Below are 20986 nucleotides of genomic sequence, written 5' to 3'. Positions count from 1 at the left end.
CACTATAAGGACTAAGTTGGGCTTCACCAAACTTTAGTCAGAGCTAATACCCAAAATAGTATTGTGCCGGCTTCTGCTTTTGATTTATTTGATACTGCAATTTGGAAACTTTTAGTTTTGCCCCTGCAGTTATTCAAACTAAGCTCCAGAAAATACCTGACTCTGTTGAAGAAAACTGTCAAAGATTTTGTAATGGGAAAGATCTGATGTGTATGAGGTGATTTCTCAATGATGGGTGTTGTGGAAAAATTCTGTATTTCTTATATGCATTTGTTTTAAACCATTGTTAATCTCATTGAATCATGTATTTCTGTGAGTATCTTAGCAGCTGACGGAGGACAGGAAGGAACAGATGCAATAAAACGGATGGGCCAGGGAGATTGTAAGACCTGGGCTCGAGAAATGGTTCAGTCAGGAGAATACAGGGGTCGTTCAGTATTAAAGTGAAGCCCCATGCCCTCTCAGGAGGGGAACAGGAGATTATTTAAGTCATGGAAGCCTTTTGGCTTCTCGGGGACAAAGAACAATTTGACCTGCCCAGGGAGGTATAAGCCAGTCCAAACCGGTTAAGATATGGGGATATTAGTAAGGAAAGGAGGAGGAGTATAGTGTCAGAGAAGACACTATAAAATGTGTGTTTTTGTTGAGTCTGTTAGGTTCTGTCTTCCTGATACCGGGTAGCTGCGGTAACTGTGAACAGAATTCTCAGAGAATAAACTTTTTCTCTTTATTACAATTTGCCTCTGAAAGTTTTCTTATGCCTTTTGATGCTGTTTGATTAACCTTTGAAAATTGCTATTACATGTGTAAGAGGACAACCTAAGGCAGGGGTCACATAAGAGATGGGTATGAGAGTTGAGCGGATGATTGTTAGGCCAACAGCATCATTAAGGGGAGGATGATCTGTGAGAAGTGACAGCAGTTTGCCCAAAGAAATGTGAGCTCCTCCATATCTGATCACCAGCAACTGCATTCCTTGGACGGCTTGTATTTCATTGTGAAAAGTGTCCACAACCTGATGCAACTATACCAGGGTACGGGACCCTGAGGAACATTAAATTATTTTATAAAGAGCGAATGGGAATGGGCTTTCAAGAACCGGCTGAGACCATGAGGTGATTCCCCTTAATTCCTGTGGAGACCATAACAAAACGTATTAATATAATTAGGAACATGACGATTGTTGCCTTAATGCCACAAACTGTATAGAAGTTTTTGATTCAGTATTACTCTGAATGATACTACTAGCATCATTTATAAGTTGCTGTAACAGTTCTTTACATGTATTCTATTCATGTATTTTATATCTGAATGCAGTAACAGTGCTTGCTCATTTAGCCCGGCTTCCAGAAATGAAATATGGACTCGTTTTGTTTGAGAAAGGTCTTCAACAAGTGTTAAAACATATAGCTGATCTTCTGGGTGAGTGTGTGTGTTAGTATTCTTGCTTACAGGTTAAGGAACAAACGGCATTATTGGAGATTGACTGACTTTTCATCTACGTGGGCGACTAGAAACGCTGATCTGTGACCTGGAAGGTCACGACGTGCCAAACTTCAGGGTCCGAGTGTCAGCTGCATAATCGATGGAGATATGCTTCTGTCTATCTGTATATGTGTGGAAAATGTGTTTAGCTATTGTAAATGCTATGATCTTTGTAACTGTTAGTGGGGCGGCCTACGAACTCCTGTGTGAGTCTTGAACCTGATTGACTGCTGATGAAACTGCAAACTATCATCAGTAAAACTTTTCTTCAATATATTATAATTCTGACTCTTGTCTTTCATTGACGGCATTTCTAACTCTGTGTCTTAATTAATCACATCAGGTCCTTGGGTCTTTAACTGTAAATTCCCTAATAACACATTGTTTTTTTGTTTTTTTTTACTTTTATGAGGAATGAAGGGTTCTGTAATGAATTTAATATGACAGTTAAGTTACAGTCTGGTAAAGAGGTTGAACAGACATTTTGCACGGTAGAGAGAGAGAGAGAGAGAGAGAGAGAGAGAGAGAGAGAGAGAGAGAGAGAGAGAGAGAGAGAGAGAGAGAGAGAGATTGGGAGGAGGGAAGGTACTCTGCCACTCTTATCTGCTAAGCAAACTTAAAACAAACATTTTAAAACCTGAACAATCCAGCTGACTTTTAAACTAATAAAATAATAATGAACAGACATGCTTGGAAAACTGGATCATGTACCATGTAAAAAGTAAGTATAAACCAGCCCTGTCTGCTACTGGTGTCAGGGAGAGACACGGATTCATAATCATATTTAGTTATGATTAATGAAGAGGGTATTTCAAAGTTAGATTTTGTGTTTTTTCTTTGGCACCATCTGCATACCTTCTTCCTCCCTGTTAAGTTGTATCTTTTTGTTAAGTTGTATCGTTTTAGAGAGATAGAGAGATAGAGAGATATATAGAGAGATATAGAGATATATATAGTCACACACACAAGAGAATAGACAGATGGTAATGCAAAATTGTTTACTTAAGTAAAAGCAGAGTGCTGGGACAACAGCGGGAACCAGGCGATGGTGAGAGGATGGAGACTTGACGAATGGTGATGGAGACTTAGCTGGCGATGACTGAAGCGGATTCTCTGTGCAGGTGAAGGATGAACACGATGAATGGAGATCGGGATGACAGACAGGAGACTTGACAGGACGATCTCAGGTGAGTGTTCTGTTCCGGTAAGGAGTCTGACTGTTTACGCAGCAGTAACGCTAATGAGAACAGACCCTTATGTGTGGGGGATTCAGGCTGATATAGGCTGTGTTGATGAGGGAGTGCAGGAGCAGGGATCAGTATCTGGTGATGATCAGCAGCAGGTGTGGTGATGGCTGACTGAATGCAGGTGGGGACCAGGAAGGATGCTGGGAAGTGTAGTGCTGACAGGTTACTGGGTTGGTGACTGTGACATACATATCTATAATCTTGTTTCTGCTTCACCATTATTACACATTACTAATATCGCCTTTGCATTGAATAAATTGTAAGGGGGGTACAGTTGTAAGACCCAGGACCAGATATGATGAAAGAAGACCAGGAGTCGTGAAGTTCAATCAAATAAGTAAAAATTTACTTTAGAATAGTTTGCAGTTAAATTGGTAGAGCCAGCGTCAAAGTCTCACGAGGAGGTCGCAAGCTAACTCTACCTTACAGAAAATCTTACACCAATTATACCATTTTCAAGGGCATTCATTACATATTTGCTACTTCTGATTGGCTAAGAGATCATAAAGTCTAAACAATTCTACACTTATAGATAGACAGTAGGGTACATTGACATTAATCAAGATAATTGTCGTCCGAGTCCCTGAAAGGTTCGATGTTGACCTCGGAGGTCGTCGAGAAGGGTCCCGAGATGTGCTGCTACATATCATGAGACCTGCACAGAATATGCAACGCATACACAAAAGCACGAAGAGCATAACAGTTCTAACAAGGTTGTAGAGAGCCTGAGCTCATTGTTATCAGGACAGACAACCCAAAACATACTGATAACACCTTCCCTCCTCAGAAAGAAGTACAGATAATATTCACTTTATTCTCTAAATACTTCACTAAATACACATGAAAGAAATACAATTCTGTGAACTAACTGTGAAATAGATCATATAAGTCACGTATAAGTTGACCCCTGTAACCTTAACTTGGTCAACAGAAAACAGACACAGAGCCATCTGATGGGCCTTCAGGCTTGCCCTCTTCTATTAGTTATTAGCTGTTTTTCCCAAATACAAAGGACCTGTTCTCAAGGACCTTGTCTAGGGCAATAAAGATTAGTCACAGACACCATAATGCACTTAAAAAAATATATGAGCAGAAATGCTGACAACAAAATAGGATTAAAACCATATATGAATCACTCGTGAGTATAGTTAATGATTATAAAACTTGATTAGTATTTGTTATAGGAATAATGTAAAAATTCAAAAGGATATATATTGATATAGTGAAGAGGCAAGGGATTCCGACCCCAACCCTTCAAAATGTATCCGCTTGTCGCACAACAGTCATCTGGGCGTGTGGTCCTTTGTACAGCACACTTATGTATTTCTTTTTAGTGTAATTTTTAGACCCCTGTACCCCTAGATTATTTGGGAGGTCATAACACTGAACTGTACTTACTTCATGTTGTATGCGGAAGTCATAATAAATGAGAAAATACAGGGCCAATATTAATTCACTTTGGTAAAGACACATTCTGTTGTTTTCAGTTCTCTTAAGCTTTCACTGCAGCAATAGTGTTGTTGCTGATAATGTGTTTAAATTATTTCTGCCATTGGATTACTCCTAATCCTCATCAGAGATCTCCTAATCTTCATCAGAGATCTCCTAATCTTCATCAGAGAAGTATATCACTATAAAACTGATCACACGTCACACGATTGACATGCTCACTGCAAACATCACATTTTGATTTGCAAGTGCTCTAGAACTTAAAGCCTGAGGATCAAAGCCTGAGTGGACCGGGACATTTTAAAGCCAGTGTCATGATATAAAGTCTTAATATTACATTTTTTCTCAGGCTTTTGATAATTCTTGTGTAAGACTGCCCTTGTGTAACTTCGTTTCGTTATGCTATTTGGACATCATGGACACACCTAGGCAAAACAAGAACTAGGTTTAGACACATTTATACACTCACACGCAAATGGAAACTCAAGTCACGAACTACATTTGGACATTTAACTGTTGTTATTATATTTCATAATATGCTATATATGGTAGGGTTGATCTTTGAGTACTATGATTGGATGGTCAGGACATCATGGATGATTCTGCTTTATCTTGTGTATAAATATGGCCCGTCTCTGCGTCTGCTTGATCATCTCCCGAGATCTCACGACGCTGCTGATACACATCTGATCTGCAGATAATCTACCTGAAGATTCATCTAACCCCAAGATTAAGCCTGACTGCATTCGGTTGGACTTTGTGAAGGTGCATCATAATACAGGCCAGAGGTTTACTATCCAGTCCCTCCAGAATTATGCGATCGCATGATTCAATGCATAATCAGCCAAAGTCCGCATATTTATGCGGGGGACGCATTTTTTTCAAATACGGCGCACTTTCGCCACATAAATTGCAGATTTCCGTGCGCAAAAATATGCGGGCTTGCATGATTTCATAATCCCCGCATTTTCGTTGCAAAAAGTCACATATATCTTAGTAGAAAGTTGAAAAATGTTGCGTTTACTTCTCACAAGCGCAGCCATTTCCCCTGTTGCCATGGGAACGTTATGAAGTGACGTAATTACGCGACATCATTGAAAAGCTGCAAACCCCGCGATGCCGATGAAACCAATAATATCTCCAATAATATCTGTCTGCAGAACCGCAGAGCCGTTTCACCCCAGCAGTTTTACCCCGCGCATGCGCAGTTTCAGGTTGTAATTCAAGCCCTATAAATAGTAATTTATATGCAAAATTGTCGCCTATGCCCGTGTTGTATTCTCCGAGGCAAGAGTAATGCTGCTGCTTCTTCAAAAAACAACGATAAAACAGTCCGTTTCCGTTACATTAACCCATACAATTTGTATTATGCATTTCCTCTTTCCTGAACACAGAGATGGGACCAAGTCATACATATGCAAGTCTCAAGTAAGTCTCAAGTCTTAATGTACAAACGGCTTTGCGTGTGTGGCCCCTTTAAGACTTGTTGCCCTTTTAATTGATGCCGCAAAGTTTTCTGTGAGGAAGAAATGCGAGCCGATCCGAGATGGAGTGTTATATGTGTGCGTGCATCCTATAAAGTGAGTCGATTCTTGTTAATATACACTTTAGAGAAAGTTCATGTGGTGATCTTGCATATAATTCTTGATTATTGAAGTTATAACTAAATTCAGATGTTTTTGATCGTGTCTGAATAACGATCGTTACATGCATGATCATATTCACATCTGCCGTCAAATTATGCAATCGTTTGTTATTATGCTCTCATATTTTATGTTGAGAGAGATCGTTTTGCATGTTTAAGATGTCGTTAGTAAATTGCCAGTATAAGTGTGAGTTGATTTAGTTAAATTAGTTAGAGATTATAGTTAAATGTCCTATTCAGATGCTAATATGGCTAATAGAGAAGCTATTGTATTCTTCACACAGATTGTGCTATTCTTTACTATATTAGAATGTTAAATAATTGGATGTTAAATAATTGGATCTCAAATCTGTATTATTTACTTATTGTAATTTTATTTATCTTTGTACAGACCACACACAATATGCTTCAGTAAAGACATCAAAGGAAATAACTGTGGTTGACTGAGTTCCTGGGTTCTGATAGGCCCATCCAGGGCGAGTGTTGCTTATCCTACAGTCCTTAAGAGATAAATTCTAATTCCCAATTCCAAATCCAACACTTAACCTTCAAGTCTCAAGTAAGTCCCAAGTATTTTTTTCTTGGGCAAGTCAAGTCAAGTCAAGTCACAGGCTATGTAAAGTCAAGTCAAGTCAAGTCCTGTAGTAGGTCAAGTCAAGTCCAAGTCAAGTCACCTTATTATTGTAATTTTACCTGCAGAATCTGATCTTAATAAAGTGAAAAGACAAGAAATCAGTTACTGTCAATAAATTACAATAATTTGGATTTGCATTGTAAATACTCATGTTCAGTAAAATACATCATGGAATCAAGCAAAATTGTAACTTCATAAAATTATTTATTTTTCACTTCTGCCAACAGTGTTTAAAATGTAACAAAGTTTAATGTTGTACGTAAACTGTGTTTACAATAAGTGTATTGTGATTGTCAAAACATTTTAGTAACTAACCTGAATTGTATTCGGTTTAGTGACAACATGTTACAATGTTTACATGGTACAATTTCTGGTAAGCTACGCTTTTTTATTATTTCAATTCAATTCAATTATTGTGATCTGACTTAATATTGACTCATTTGGATAAATATTAGGTAGGCTACACAAGATAGGCACTAATTTTTCTCAAGAAAAAAACAACTCACCTAATGCTGTAAACATACAGAGAGATATAATACGTTTTTTATTATAATAACAACTTTATTTAATGATAAGTAAAAATATAATAAATATGTAATATAGTACACATATTTAGCAAAATACTTTTTCTAGCCAACTAACGTGCTATAGCCTACATGGTCATCAAATGGCTTTCCTGAGGTAAATGTTATGTGACATAATTGTTCTCCAGCTGTTTTATTGACCCATTTGTTTGATTGATTGGTCGATATTATGTATGAGGAATATACATTTCGGTAAGTTCAGCTGTACTGTATCTTTCAACATTGTTCATTCGTGTTTATTTACTAGCTAGAGATGATCGGTTCACGTGCCACGCTAGGGATCTGCGTCACATTTACAAGCGCCAAAACGGTATTTATTGTTTGAATTTCGTAATAAAAATGACAGAATCTGAGAGCTGAGATTTTTTTATATCGTAACCTGCTCTTGTGTCACGATTTTTCTGTGCGTGAGAAAATGAATGAGAGCGTGTGAAAAGTCAGTGTCGCGTGTGTCTCACGGTGAATGCGTGAGAGTTGGCCGCGATGTTAATGGTGCATGTCTTGCAAAGCGCTGTTCGTCTTTTGCCATCTTGTGAATAATTCTCGAAGCCGAAAGCGATGACCCTCAGTACCCCTCCGGCTGACATGTTGATGTGATATCTGATCTAAGTGGGCGTGGTGTGCAAGGTACGAGAGGGCGCGACTGATGATTGTGTAGTGATCCAGTCATGACAACGCTATTCTCAGCCTGCGCTCCAGCTGGGTAATCAACTTTATTTTTTAAAATAATTTATATATTTTATATTCAAACTGAAAAAATTATGTGATTAACACTCAAGTCATTCAAGTCATCGTGTCTCAAGTCAAGTCAAGTCCCGAGTCTTTAACTTCCAAGTCCGAGTCAAGTCTCAAGTATTTTATTTTTTGTCAAGTCAAGTCACAAGTCATAAAAATAGCGACTCGAGTCGACTCGAGTCCAAGTCACCAAGTCACAAGTCCCCATGTCTGCCTGAACATGTACTTGCTAATCAAACACTTTATATGAACAAACTACTAAATCTATAAAACACAATCGGTCTTCCGACCTTTTACTATTGTGTCAATTGATGTTGATATGCGCGAGGGAGAGAGAGCAATACAGCATATTGTTTGAAGGCGACGAGAGTGCGCGCGCGCGGCCGGGGCGCTCTCTCTGCTTGTTCTTTTATGCGCCCTGTGTCCACTGATCTAAATAATTAGTTGTTACGACGACTTATTTGTTCCCTCATTTTAATAAATCGTGGACACATTGAACCAATTCCCTCCCTCATTTTGATTTAACAAATTACATGGCCACAATATAGTAAAACGAGGGAACAAATTAGTATAACCTGCTGAGGTATTATTAATTCGTGGCCACGAAACAATATTCACCTGAATATTCACCAATTCACAAAAATATAGGTATTTTTTTATATATTTGTTGGGGGAATCACTTTTTTTTCTCTTTCATCAAACCGCAGTTTTAGCAAGTTCCCGCAATTTCATCGCATAAAATTGCATAAATATCCCGCATATTCCATCGCATTTTTTAAGAAAACGTGCCGCATAATCAAGGATTTTTGCCCGCAACAATCACAAAAAATCTCTGCGTTTTTCTGGAGGGACTGACTATCTCAGACTATAGACTGCAACCTGTGAGTATCAGTTCACACTGTTAGACATTTTATCGTATTTTTGCGGTAACTTACTGGCAGCACTATTGCCAGTAAGTTACTGTAAGTTCCCCTTTAAAGTAGCTTACCTGTAAATGTGTTTTACAGTATGATGCCCTTACCGCAATTTTACAGTAAGATGCCCTTACCGCAATTTAATTTTACAGTATGATGCCCTTACTGCATATTAATTTTACAATAAGATGCCCTTACTGCAATTTCATTTTACAGTATGATGTCCATACCGCAATTTCATTTTACAGTATTATGCCCATTTTACACTATTTTATTATTTATATTTTACATGAATGCTATTGAATTTAATAAATTCCAAAAAAGCGACTTGAGTCCATGTACATCAGCATATTCTTTATTCACTCTCACAATCAATTACATCCATTTTATTTATTTATTGTGACGCAACATTAGGCAAAGCAGTTTTATTTATATAGCACGTCATACACTTTGGCAATTAAAAGTGCTTTACACAGTAAGGAATTAAAATAATCACAAAATCAAAGCAAGGAAAATTAAAGTGCCCCTATTATGGATTTTTGAAAATGACCTTTCATGTAGTGTGTAACAGCTCTAAGGCCTCGTTTACAAGTGAAATGTAACCCAATTCAGATTTTTTGCTCATATGTGACTAGGGATGGCGAAAACTAAAAAAATTCTTGACCGACCACCGAGCCTCATTAACCGGTTGAAACCGGTTAACCGATTAGTTTAAAATATGCTACTACGCTATTTGAAACTAGAAAAAAATATTTGTTGAGACAAACTTTAAGTTGGCTTGAGAAAGCCAGACCAGAGGGTTTGAAGAAGTTTAAAGTAGTTAGAAGTTTAAAGTAGTTTAAATTTTGATTGATAAATTAGTTAGAAAGAAAGAATAGTTAGAAAGAAGGAAAGATTAGTTAGAAAGAAAAAAAAGATTAGTTAGAATGAAAAAGAAAGAAAGATTAGTTAGAAAGAAAAAGAAATATTGATTAGTTAGAAAGAAAGAAAGAAAGAAAGAAAGAAAGAAAGAAAGATGGATTAGTTAGAAATAAAGAAAGATGGATTAGTTAGAAAGAAAGATGGATTAGTTAAAAAGAAAGAAAGAAAGAAAGAAAGAAAGAAAGAAAGAAAGAAAGAAAACGAAAGATGGATTAGTTAGAAAGAAAGATGGATTAGTTAAAAAGAAAAAGATAGATTAGTAAGAAAGAAAGAAAGAAAGAAAGAAAGAAAGAAAGAAAGAAAGAAAGAAAGAAAGAAAGATAAGTTAGTTAGAAAAAAGATAGATAAGTTAGTTAGAAAGGTAGATTAGTAAGAAGAAAAAATATAGATAGATAAGTTAGTTAGAAAGATAGATAGATTAGTAAGAAGAAAGAAAGATAGATGTTAGTTAGAAAGATAGATTAGTAAGAAATAAAGAAAGAAAGATAAGTTAATTAGAAAGAAAGATAGAGTAGTTAAAAAGAAAGATAGATAAGTTAGTTAGAAAGATAGATATATTAGTTAAAAAGAAAGATAGATAAGTTAGTTAGAAAGAAAGATATATAAGTTAGTTAGAAAGCTAGATATATTAGTTAGAAAGAAATATAGATAGATAAGTTAGTTAGATAGATAGATTAGTAAGAAAGAAAGAAAGATAGATTAGTTAAAAAGAAAGAAAGATAGATAAGTTAGAAAGATAGATAGATTAGTAAGAAAGAAAGAAATATAGATTGGTTATTTAGAAAGAAAGAAAGAAAGAAAGAAAGAAAGAAAGAAAGAAAGAAAGAAAGAAAGAAAGAAAGATAAGTTAGTTAGTTAGTTAGTTAGTTAGTTAGAAAAAAAGATAGATAAGTTAGTTAGAAAGATAGATTAGTTAGAAAGAAAGATAGAAAGATAGATAAGTTAGTTAGAAAGAAAGATAGATAAGTTAGTTAGAAAAAAAGATAGATAAGTTAGAAAGAAAGATAGATAAGTTAGTTAAAAAGATAGATAGATTAGTAAGAAAGAAAGAAAGATAGATTAGTTAGAAAGAAAGATAGATTAGTTAGAAAGAAAGATAGATAGATAGATAGATAAGTTAGTTAGAAAGATAGATAGATTAGTAAGAAAGAAACATAGATTAGTTAGAAAGAAAGATAGAAAGAAAGATAGATAAGTTAGTTAGAAAAAAAGATAGATAAGTTAGAAATAAAGATAGATTAGTTAGTTAAAAAGATAGATAGATTAGTAAAAGAAAGAAAGATAGATTAGTTAGTTAGAAAAGATAGATTAGTTAGAAAGAAAGATAGAAAGAAAGAAAGATAGATAGAAAGAAAGATAAGTTAGTTAGAAAAAAGATAGATAAGTTAGAAAGAAAGATAGATAAGTTAGTTAAAAAGATAGATAGATTAGTAAGAAAGAAAGAAAGATAGGTTAGTTAGTTAGAAAGAAAGATAGATTAGTAAGAAAGAAAGATAGATAGATTAGTAAGAAAGAAAGAAAGATAGGTTAGTTAGTTAGAAAGAAAGATAGATTAGTTTAGTTTAGTTTATTTAGATCCCCATTAGCTGCTGCAAGAGCAGTAGCTATTCTTCCTGGGGTCTATAGACTTCAACAAAAATATATATATTTTATAGCATAAAACAATACATTATACAGACAAAAAATGGAGTGCACACATTCATACATAGCAATACAACAAACGTACTAAACTAAAAACAATAAAAACAACAAAAACAACAGCTCTACATTATCATTATCATAATACACAGTTATAGCTTACTACTATAGGGTTCATAACTTTTCACAAATGTTTTCCCTCTCTTTAAACATTCATCTCTTTAAACATTAAAAAAAAATATATATATATATATATAAATGATAACAATTATTCTAATGTAAATAAATAAAGTCTTAATCTTTTACGAAAAGTCATTGCATTCATTCCCAAAATCAAAAACTGCGGAAGAGAATTCCATGCCACCATTGCTCTATACAGCACTGTCCTTTGCATAAGGTTAGTTCGACATGGAGGTAACAAAAAGCGACTCTCTGTTGACTGACGAGTGGAATATTGATGCACAACACTAAAAAAAGACAGTCTGCTGTATAGTATTTCTGGCATTTTTGCAACAATCATTTTTCTAACAAAAATAACAATACAATAATTAATCCTACTTTTTACACTTAGCCAAGCTAACCTAGTATTCAATTCCCTAACACTAGTCCTGAAAGGGCAACTTAAAACTACCCGAGCTGCTTTATTTTGAGCAACTTGCAATTTACTTAAATTCATTTCAGTTGTACTTGACCAAATAATTGAACAATAATCTAAATGTGATAAAACTAATGATTCTACTAATATTTTCATCACTCGATTTGGAATAAATTTTCTACAATGCTTAACAACTGCCAGACTCCTGCCCATTTTCAATAATATTTGATTTATATGACTATTCCAATTTAACAAACTGTCAACAGTCACACCGAGTAGCTTTACCTCAGTAACCTGTTCTATTACAATACCCCCCACAGTCAGACTCAACACAGGCGAATCTTTTAACAAATACTTGGATCCCAACACCATACATTTACTTTTCTCTGCATTAATCACCATTTTATTATCCCTAATCCAATTTTCAATTAGCTTCAATTCAACTTGTAAAATTGAATTAAGTTCAACAAGGGTTTGCGCGGACGTATAAATTGTGGAATCGTCTGCATATAGGGCCATGGTGGAATTCTCTAAAACAAAAGGCAAATCATTTGTAAAAATAGAAAATAAAAGTGGCCCAAGGCAACTCCCTTGTGGCACACCACAATCAAGAGTCTGTATATCAGAATTACTCCCATTAAATATTACAGTAAATTCCCTATTGGCAAGATAACTTTTAATCCATTCAATAGCAGATTTTTCAAAACCATAACAGATTAACTTTTCCAACAAAATTTCATGATCAAGTACATCAAAAGCAGCACTCAGATCTAACAATACTGTTCCGACAATCTTTTTATTTTCAATATCTTTTATCCAGTCTTCAGTTATCTGAGCCAAAGCTGTTGTTGTAGAATGTTCCTTCCTATATGCATGCTGATAAACAGAATTTAAATCATTTATACTAAAATACATACTGACCTGTTCATAAACAATTTTTTCTGTAATCTTACTCAGAATAGGTAAAATACTAATTGGTCTACTATTTTTTCCTGACAGTGATTCCTTATTATTCTTTATAAGTGGCATAATTTTAGCGACTTTCCAACTAGTAGGACAAATGCCCTTCTCAAAACTTAGATTTATTATATGACTTATAGGCATAGCAATCACATCCGCAACTAATTTCAATAATTTTGCATCAAGGTTATCAGCACCAGATGGTTTCTCTTTCATTACTTTTAATAAATTCTCAACTGTAGTAATACTTACTCTTTCAAAGTCAAATTTGCATGCTTTATTCCCCATTACTTTATTACATATTGTTGTATTATTTAAATAACTTTTTTGTTTCAGATTCATGCCTTGTCTTAAAGTTGAAACTTTATTCTTAAAATAAGAACTTAAATGATTTGCAATATCACTGGGTTTAAACAAAAATAATCCGTCAACTTCAATAAAAGATGGCACTATTTCAGCTTTTCTCCCCATTATTGTATTCAGCATACTCCAAATTTTATTACTATCAGATTTTACCTCTTTAATCTTAATTTCATAATAATTTCTTTTTTTTGTTCTGTTTAGTTTAGTAACATAATTTCTTAATTTCCTATACTTATTCCACAGGATACTGTTACTTGATATGATTGCTTCAGCCTTTAAATCATTTCTCAACTTTATATGCTCCTTAAGTTCCAAATCTACCCAAGGGGCAGCAATGGTTCTCACAGTTATTCGTTTCAATGGCACATATTTATCCATGATTGGCATTATTAAGCTAGTAAAAGCCTCTAAGGCTCTATCAGGATCATCCTCAACTAATATCCTTGACCAATCAACATTTCTGACTTCTTCACAATATTCGTTTTCATTAAAATGTTTAAATATCCTTTTAACAATCATTTTCTGCCCTGATTTGGGAACCTTTGTTTTCCTACTAATTGAAACTAGATTGTGATCACTAAAACCTACCGGCATAGAAATAGCTCTTGAACATAAGTCAGCGGCATTAGTAAAAATAAGATCAATACACGTAGCTATTTTTGTGCCATCAGATCTAGAAGAAACTCTAGTTGATTTTTTAACAACTTGTGATAAATTACAGATATCTGTTAATGAAAGCAACTTATTTTTTAACGAACAATTATTCAAATGCCAATCAATATTCAAATCTCCTAAAAAATATATTTCATATTTTGTGTCACAAACCCTGTCTAACATAGACATCTAAATAAGCTATAGGTACATTTGGTGGTCGATAACAAACACCAATTAGAACAGGCCGAAGATGTGGTAACTGTACTTGTAACCACAATGCCTCTACACCCGCAAAACCAAAATCATTTCTAATTTTTACAGGTATTTGATTTTGAACGTAAATTGCAACCCCACCACCATATGCATTTCTATCATATCTATACAGATTGTACCTATTTATATGCAATAATGAATTATCCATATTTATATCTAAATGTGTTTCTGATATTGCCAGAATATGCAAATTATTGTTTGTTAGAGTTTCCGATATATCCTGAACCTTATTTCTCAGACTACAGACATTTAAATGTGCTATACGTAACCCTTTATTAATTAATCTATCTTTTACCATAAACCGTTGTATCTGAATGAACATCTGTCAATAGTAAAGCTGTACAACAACCATGAATAACATCTAACAAAAAAGCATACAGATGAACCCACATAAAAACATACAAACCACCAAAACAACATACAAACATACACACACACACAGACACCCACACTCATGCACACCCCACTTGTCAACATAAGAGAACCAATTGGCAGCCTCGCCATCTCCAGACATAAATAAATTATTTTCACATTACTCTGCGGTAACGAATACATGAACTTATGATCATTTGGTTATTATGAAACATTTCGTTCTACAGTCTCAAAATTCTTCCTGCTACCTCTTATCGAGCCTCTTCCATCTCTTGTTTGTCCAGCTCAGGCTCTATGACCGTCTTAAAAAATGTCTCAGCAGCTTGATGGTTAGAAAACTTCTTCGTATCTCCTCTGAAAGTCAGAATCAAGGTGGCAGGGTGAGTGGTCTCACAGGATTCCGTGAAATGTCCACGGGCCCTTAACTCAAAATCCGTGGAGCCATCACGGAATCGCCCCAAATTCCGTGATGCTGCCACGGATATTACTCCAATGCAAGTCAATGACACTGACCTTCCGTGGTCCACACACGGATACCCGTTTCAATGACGGAGTACAGATCTCACTCAACTGACGTGCTTTCTCATTTGGAAACGCAACATTTGAAGTATTTGTTTATTTTCCAACATCAAATGCCATAATGACGTTAACCTGACTGTTATTGTAGCTATTGCAATGTCCTGTCATCATAAAATTTCGGTTTGTTTCAGTTAGCCTAATCAAAGTCCCGTGATGGCACCACGGACCTCAACAACCTGACCTCACTCGTGGACGTTGTAATGTTGCTGGCTTGTTTAGGAATTTATAAGCTTTATGTCGACTGTGTTGCAATGGCATGTAATTAACTTGACATTTTGTCTCGTCCTGTCATCATAAAATTCAGTTTGATGGCGTTTTACACCTATTGCTCGCTTGGCTATAGTCAGAACTAAAATCTGTGATAGGAGCACGGAGTGAGTCTGTGGTGAGACCACGGATAACTCCAACGCGCAAGTCAATGACACTCATCTTCCGTGGTCCACACACGGATACCCGTTTCAATGACAGAGAACAGATCTCACTCAACGGACGTGCTTTCTCATTTGGAAACACAACATTTTAAGTATTTATTTCTTTTCCAACACCAAATACCATAAAGACTTTAACCTCTCTGTTATTGTAGCTATTGCATTGTCCTGCCATCATAAAAATTCAGTCTGATTTTGTTAGCCTAACTGAAGTCCCGTGATGGCACCACGGACCTCAACAACCTGACCTCACTCACTGGATGTTGTAATGTTGCTGGCTTGTTTAGACACTTGGAAGCTTTATGTCGACTGTGTTGCAATTTTGTCTTGTCCTGTCATCATAATATCCAGTTTGATGGCGTTTTACACATATTGCTTGCTTGGCTATAGTCAGATCTAAAATCTGTGATAGGAGCACGGATTGAGTCTGTGGTGAGACCACGGATAACTCCAACGTTCGTGATATGGTCACGTAATTTAATCTATTGATTCGTGCCATGGACACGTTTATTTCGTTATTTTTCGTCTTTCGTGATCACAGCTCGATTATTTCTGCCTGTCGGCTGCAGCCGAGAAGATGTTTAATCAACATTTATTCACGAGATCTTATATCGTGGTTTATGTATTTTTTTAATGTTATTATTTCGGTCTTATTGCCAGGGAAGCTGGATTGCTTTGCTGTTTATTGATATTTTTAAAATTATATTTTAGGAAATCGCGCTGAAGAAGTCTCGTTACGAACACATCGCGATATTTGGCATCAGTTCACGTGTGTCAGCTGTTGGTAAGTAGCCTAGTAAATAAATACCTAAATACGCTGTCCTAATAATGTGTGATATAATGTATTTTCTGTTTGTCGATATTAATCTGCCATTATATCTGCCATTTCCACGGAGACTTTGCGTTTCATTGCTTTCTAATTCAAAATAGGGTGATTACACGTGACACTGCCTGTCACGTGACGTGCTATAGGCCTAGATATTAGGCTTGTTTGAGATGAGCAAAATCTGCGCAGAATCGATCACCGGTGATCAGCGCGAGATGCATGCCGGTTAGAAATGTGTCCAAGTGCGGTCCGCCTTGCTCTGATGTCATGCTGACGTATGTCAAAAATCTCTCGCGATCGCAAGGCGCACGTGTCGGATTCTGCAGGCGAGCGCAGTTGCTCTCCACCGACTGCGCTGATCAAAAGCATGATGGGAAACGACTTGCTGACGACACAGCTTAATGGTCATTGGTTTAAACAACTGCGATGTTGTTCTCTTTAAATGTTAAAACTGTAATATCATGTTTTATGTGTATATTTTATGTGTGAATATTCCCAAACTATCTGACAGTGCGATCTCTTTGGGTTATGCAATTTAATTTTTTATAAAAAAATAATAAAAAATAAAAACACATGTCTGTATTAAAGAAAAAAAATATTGATAAACATGTATTTGGAATGGAATTAAATAACAAGTACTTTGGGTGTCTTGTTCATTTTATTTATTTTAATATAAAAGCAACAGAACTTAAATTACATCCAGTTTATTAGCAACACCGTGCACGAGCGTGAATATCGTGAATCCCGCGATATCCATCTTTGATCTCACAGGTGTCAGATCCATTGCGAGAAGAGAGAACTGTCCGTCTTGCCTGCTCTTTTTTCACTCCTCCCCTCACTGCAGCCGCCTACTCTCGCACACATTTCAGGCGAGGCTAGGCGCATCTCAAACAAGCCTATTCATATCAGATTAAAAATAGTACAATTAGTTCCAAAGTTGTATTTGTAGTAGAAGCACAGTAAAAACAACACATACCATGCTTTTACCACAGTAACATTAGTTTTACTGTGATAAGTGTAGTAAAAAGACAGTAATCACAAAACTTACCATGCTTTTACCACACTATTGGTAGTTTTAATGTGATACTTATTGTAAATGCACAGTAACCACAACACTTACCATGCTTTTACCACAGTAACCCTAGTTTTACTGTGATAGGGCGTGGTAAAAGGACAGTAACCACAAAATTTACCATGCTTTAAACCTCAGTAACCTTAATTTTACTGTGATTGGTGTAGTAAAGGACAGTAATCACAAAATTTACCATGCTTTAAACCTCAGTAACCTTAGTTTTACTGTGATTGGTGTAGTAAAGGACAGTAATCACAAAACTGACCATGCTTTTACCTCTGTATTGATAGTTTTAAAGTGATATTTGTTGTAAATGCATATTAAAGGTTGTCTAAGCGATGTCAGGCCAAAACATTTTTTGTCACATACAGCAAACATCTCCTCACTATCCGCTAGCTGCCTGTCCCCTGAACACACTGTAAAAAAACGCGGTCTCTGTAGACACCACAGGCTCCACAAACGGCAACAAAAACAAACTGTGCTCACCCGCACCCCGAAACATAACAAACAGAGCTCCAGCCAATAACCGACAAGAAGTGTTGAAGGGTGGGGTTTGCGCGTTTGCGGGGTTAGTGCGCGTGCACATGAGGTGGGTGTGTGGAGGAGAGAGATGAAGAGGGAAGTTTGAATTATGGCCGACACACGACCAAATAGACGACGTTCCGATGAACAGAACAACTTGCAAGAGGGACAAGGATAAGGAACGCGCGAAGTCCCGAATTTACATCGGAAAAACCTTTGAAATGTGGCGAGACCTCCGCCGGCAGAAGGGATTAGCTAGCAGCTACTATCCGACATTCAGTTGCTCTGTTTTTGCAGAACAGGTAAATCCACTTTTCTTTCTAAACTGACGTTCATGTTCGCCAAACCAACACAAGGATGTAATTAGCTAGATTTATGCAGTCAGCGTTAACTTTGGTGAATACAACATGTATGTTTCTAGCAGCGATCAATCTCTATTGTAAATGATCAAGCAAATTCACAGTAGGGCGACAATTTGTGTAAGTTAAGGGTTGTTTTCACCCACGGTTTGTCGTGAATTTGAATGTTCATTTATAGGCTATTGACAACTTTGACTAAATTGGTTTACAACGCCGCCGTTGTTTATGCTCACTGGGAAACGCGAAGCTAAACGTTATCTTGCTATCATTGCGTCCTTGTATGGGAGCTATTTATAACCTCAGGTGGCAAAACGATTTTAAGATAATTTTTCTCTTTTTCTGCATTCTGTTCTGCAATATATAAAAGCATTTATCTAACTTGGCGACATTACACATTGAATGAAGTATCAGTAAAACTTAACTTTGTAGTGACTATTTTGACTTTCCTTTATGTCGGAAGGGAGGGGAGGAGGGAGGAGACGGGATGAGGAGGAGGGAGGGTCTAGCCAGCCTCCGTTTTGTTTGACAATAATTCGAATGTCAACAAGAAGAAACGTCTCCCGGGATCGCTTAGACAACCTTTAACCACAACATTTGCCATGCTTTTAATGCTTTATAATGTAACATCCAATATTTGTAAGGTAAATCAGTACTTTTTCCTTTAAATAATCCTATATATTGTACATAATGATATTTTCTTTTCTTTTTTTTCAGCTGAAAAGACCAAAGGGGCCTTTCGGACTCAGTCAGCCCATTATTGTTTGAGGAGAAGTAAACGGAGGAGACGGACAGCTGCAAAGGCAAATATTCGCAATGGTATGTGTTGGTTTTAACCCTAAATCAAACATTTTATCAAGCATTTGTTGTTTCTTAAAACTTTTCTCACAAAACCCATAGCCCAATCAGTACAAACATAGTCTGAAAGACTTAATAATTCACAAGATTTAACAGGTTGTCAAATTCGTACGATACTCGTACATATTTGTATACTCATACACAATCTTGCAGCTTTTACTCCTAGTGCTGTCATTGGCTACTGCCTCAATTCCTGTACATATTTATTGCGATATTTGTAAATCAGTTGCGCCACTTCTTGGAAAGTTGTCGGATGTCACACACACTGTCAGAAAGTTTATATTAATTGCAAATTGGTCCCCGTCTGTTTATGTTCCAGTGATACATGATGTCTCTCCACACCTCATAACGGACCTCTGTTTGCAAGAGTGGAAAAGCTTATCTGACTTGTCACATGACATCAGATACTCGATTATTTTGTCATAATCAGATCAGTAACACTGCTGATAACTGTCCCGTTTGCATGTAAATCATTTTCATATGATTATTGCTTGCTATTAAAGACATACTTTTATTCATAGAAATGCCCACATATCAGTGAACTTATAACATAAAAATGCTTTTAACATTTAATTATGCAACACTCTTTACAGAAAACATATCCCACGGTTATGGATAAACTCACAACGTCATCATCAAGTCCTGTGCTGGGCACATTGGGCAACAAGTGTCCTCCAGCGTATTCGATCCATGGCCAAGTTCTTCACATCTTCCCATGGGACACTGACATTCTTCAGATCTTCGTGAAACATCTGTCTCCGTATCTTCCTTGGTCTTCCCTGTCTCCTGCATCCTCCTGGTGGTGTCCTGTCCACTTCATCACTGTGTTTGGGTGTTGTTGTTTGGGCATGCGTAGGATGTGTCCAGCGAGGTGCACACTTTGCTCTGTCTCAGTTTCTGAAAGTCTTCATGTGGAGTCCCACTCCTCCTCGGGATCTCTTTGATATATGCAGAACCAATATTGAATATAGTGATTTATCTTTTTCCATATTGTTAAAGCATTTTGTTTTCTCTTTTCAGCTTCATAAACTGTACTTGATTTCTGCCCAATGCCTTTATAAAAAAGGGTCAGTGCTCATCAGGTGTTTTGCTAAAGGACATATTCATTGCATAGTTACAATAAAAGTGACCAATAATCACAAGGATATAGAATGAAAGTTGAGAATGTAAAATGCTGTGCTTATGTTTTTGCCTATTTGTTCTTTAAAGCGATGAAACAAATTTTCACATAAAGTTGAATCTCATCTTTTGGTTTGTAAATATATAACTTCATCATAGCAATTTTTTTTAACGTTAATGTATGTCACTATAATAGATAGCCCCTGTATCTGGATATTTTTAATTAACTGATTTTTATACTGTTGTGCAGTAGTTTTGGTGCTACATTTGTCTTTAAACAGTTTGACATTAAATATTGGAATAAGCTTTCAAAATTGTGTCCATTCATTGTGCTTTTGTTACATTTATTTGAATATAATTGATATACCTTTGACTATACATACACTGTAAATGTTAGAAGCACTTTAGTAGGCCTACATGCAATTATATTTAATTAAAATACTGCAAAACTACTCCTGCTGTAGGACATTGCTTAGAAAAAAAGTTTCTCTTTCAAATGTATTTATGCATCAGTCTAATAAAATAAGCAAATTTGTGTCATTGATCATGTGAACTCGTTTTTGGATGGTAACCACACAAAGGATTTTATTTTATAAAAATAAAACTCATATTTTATTGTTTTTAAATATGAGTTTTATAATTTAATTAGTAATAATACATGTTTAGCAGCCTAAATATTCAATATTTAAGGTATCTATCCCTGCAGCCGGAACCAGAAGAGATCTGTCATCATTTACCATAAATGGGCATGTAAGTG

The 20986-nt window shown here is 35.9% G+C and overlaps 1 long non-coding RNA gene across 2 annotated transcripts; it reads left to right on the top strand.

Moving 5' to 3' along the window:
• The first annotated feature begins 5684 nt into the window (after positions 1-5684).
• On the top strand, positions 5685-20772 carry LOC308701965. 2 transcript variants are annotated; one of them, XR_014031542.1, is made up of 5 exons: positions 5685-5761; positions 6218-6385; positions 16188-16260; positions 18970-19071; positions 19704-20772. It is a non-coding gene; the product is annotated as an uncharacterized lncRNA (long non-coding RNA). The 2 variants fall into 2 exon arrangements; XR_014031541.1 differs by lacking the exon at positions 6218-6385.
• Positions 20773-20986: the final 214 nt, after the last annotated feature.

Source organism: Scardinius erythrophthalmus (assembly GCF_964197995.2).
Source record: "Scardinius erythrophthalmus genome assembly, chromosome: 14".
Taxonomy (NCBI): Eukaryota; Metazoa; Chordata; class Actinopteri; order Cypriniformes; family Leuciscidae; genus Scardinius; species Scardinius erythrophthalmus.
The sequence above is the reverse complement of the archived record's forward strand: the minus strand, read 5'-3'. Positions and strand labels throughout refer to the sequence as shown.